A 3,110-nucleotide genomic window follows, 5' to 3' on the forward strand; every position below is an offset into this window, starting at 1 on the left:
AAAAAAATATTCTATTCGATTCTGAAATCATCACGTATTCGAAAATGCCCAGCCCTAGTAATGTCCAAACTTACCACTATTCAAATAGTCAACTATTACAAATATTATGGCAAATGAAGTCGGGCGACCAATCGGTTAATTCCACAGCATTTCTGACTTCCCTGCTATCTCGGCATGAGACTTATGTGTAATATAAATATGGCTCTAATATGATTGGTCAGTAAGAGTTAACATTCTTTATGTATACGTCTTATCTTGGACTTAACTCAAAACAAACCCAATAAGACATTTTCGCGCCGTTTTCAAGCATGATATAGGCTTGTCCGAGTGTTTTTGTACCCGGGGGGTGCGTCACTCCCTGTTGGCTTATTTCCAATTTTACGAGTTTTATATCTGTAAATATTTGGAAGCTAAGAAATACGTTATTACTTGAAAGAAAGTAATTTGCGCGGCCCAGCGTTCGTTTTCCTTGCGTAAACAACTCACTAATAATTACCAACACAATAATAAACAAACAAACATTTGCGTCCATTTGACTCCACAAGTATACCGCTTCGTTACTCGGCAGCTGTTTGCTCTACACCATTGCCTGTGGTATCATTTTGTTAGGAAAACAAACAGCGAGACGACTATTACGCTTGCGAGAGAGTTCCGTTTTCATAAGTAACGGTTCAACGGCCATAAAGAAGAAAGGTTCGAATGTTAGTTTACTATCGTCGATGAATTTTCTCACGTACGCAAAATTTCGTACATGGAGCGGTCCATTAGCACCTCTTGCGTATAGAAAACTATAATACGATTCGAACAAGCCTTCAATGGCATTTCAAGCCATCTTGGTTAGGTGACAAATGCTAATTAAAAATATTTTAAAAACTTGACTAGGGAGTGTCGAGATAAGGAGGTTCAGAATTAGCAACTTGCATCAGACTTATTTATTATTTTTTATGAAACGTAATCACAACTTCACTTCGTACTAACTGCCACCATTGCCCAAAGCTGGTAGTAACCCACGATTGTCATACATGAAAACCCAAAGAATGAGATGATATTCCACCAGACTAACTGCAACTGCTCTGATATGTAATATATGAGAAAATAAAATGAGGGAAATTATCTTCATTCTGGTTAACTTGCTTTCAATTATGGAGTGTTTAGTTTTCCAGAGATAATTATACAATACTTCTTTACTTTAATGTTGCAGATAAAAAGACTAAATGTTGCAGAATATGTAGACCATGATGCACTTTATGAAAATGAAGAAATATCAACACTAACTGAAATCGTTCGTCAATGCCAGGTTAACATTTTGGTGGTAAACCGTAAAAGCATCAACGATATTATGTTGGGAAGATTAAAAAAAAATATTGCGGATGCCGGTGCTGATCTCGAGTTTGCATAAATTACTTTTGACTGGCTGATTAAATTTAATATATTCACGCTGACATTGTTTCAATCGTGGAGCAGTAACTTTTTGTCATTAGGTTGTTGATTTGCATTTGAAATAGATGTGAAATTTTGATCAATATACAGCAATCAGAATCAATCTTGTGCGAATTATATCAAGAGGACGGCTGGGCTCAAATATAGGGGAATTGATAGAAAGAGAAAGGATTTATATAAACGCCACATAGTTTTTCAGGAAAAAAGGTGATTTTCCCGGTACCGGGATGCAAAGGAGAAAACCCCAATGGACAGCGATAATAACCGAAAAAGCTATAGCTGAGAAAAATATGGTATTAACAGGTATATTTTAAAACTTGGTCTGCCTCTGTCGACGAGACCATAATAATTTATTCGAAAAGCCTCATTAGACAGCTCTTGCCACTTTCTGGGGAAAGTAATGGTATACTTTGGTATATTAAGTTTCATATTTCTTAGTTTGGCATAACAATATTTTGTTTATTGAACTTTACATGATGAACAATGGAAAAGAAGTTATTTTACTTTGCTAAAATTTCGGTAAAATTGTTTTCTCGCATTTCTGTCTCGATAAGATGAAAATTTTCTCCAATGGTCGAGATTGCTGGTTTGTGATTAGATCGACATAAATTCGTATCGTATATTAGCCACAGACAATTCTGAGCCTGAAAATAGTCGGTACCTTTAAAAATAACAGATTCCACAGAGCTTTTTTGCAGTGAATTGGCGTAAACGACCCATAAAATATTTGGCTTATAATTTGTGTCGTTATATATCTATTGCACGATAACACAAGTTCATCATTTTTTGTAATATCTTCCGTGATTTTCTGGTAATATAGCTAATTCTATTCGCCCATCCTTCAGTTACAATGTGGAGTCGGGATATTTGTTCCATAGCGAACAAAAAATTCTGCGAAATTTCGCAAGAGGAATGCAGTGATACCAAGCTTTTTGTTAAATGCATGCCGTTCTTTTTTAAATCTTTACGGTTGGGAATGCCTATTCATTTTCTCAAACCCCGAGTGAGGTGGTGGGCGTGAAATTTCAAAATATGATGCGCAAACTACGACGACAACACAGTTGAGTCAAACTCGTTAACCGCCAGCATAGCTTGACAGAATATATCAGGGGTGGGCAAATTTTTTTAGCATAAGAGCCGCAATGCAGCAAGTCAGAAATATGTGAGAGCCGCATAATAACAATATTAACTCGCTTTAAAACATCAAATAAAATAAATCTTATAGAGGCATTCTCATGGTCCTTACTGTTATATAAAATTAACGGCACTCCAGAAGTATGTGTACCAATATGGAGTAACTAATTTTGTTCGCCTACTTTACATCAAGTTCTGTAAAGGGACTGAAGACTATAGGCAGGGGGTTTATTCACTTGAATAGCACAGACAATCATCGAACTCGTAATAGAACTAAAATAAGAAAAATTGGAATTTAATTATGGCCTAATCCTAACCTGATACACTACGGGAGTACCCAACTAAAACCCTATATTATTGGGAAGCGCATTGCGTACCAATAGATATTCTATCGACACGAAACTAGAAAAGCATATTAAAAGAACTGCTATGACGGCGCAGTTTGCACTGCGGCGCAGCCACTTTATGGACTCTTCTCTCAGAATACCTACCCATATCCTTCAATAAATTCAACAGTCCATAAAATCAAATCGAAC

This window comes from Styela clava, chromosome 13 (genome assembly GCF_964204865.1).
Source record: "Styela clava chromosome 13, kaStyClav1.hap1.2, whole genome shotgun sequence".
Lineage (NCBI taxonomy): Eukaryota > Metazoa > Chordata > Ascidiacea > Stolidobranchia > Styelidae > Styela > Styela clava.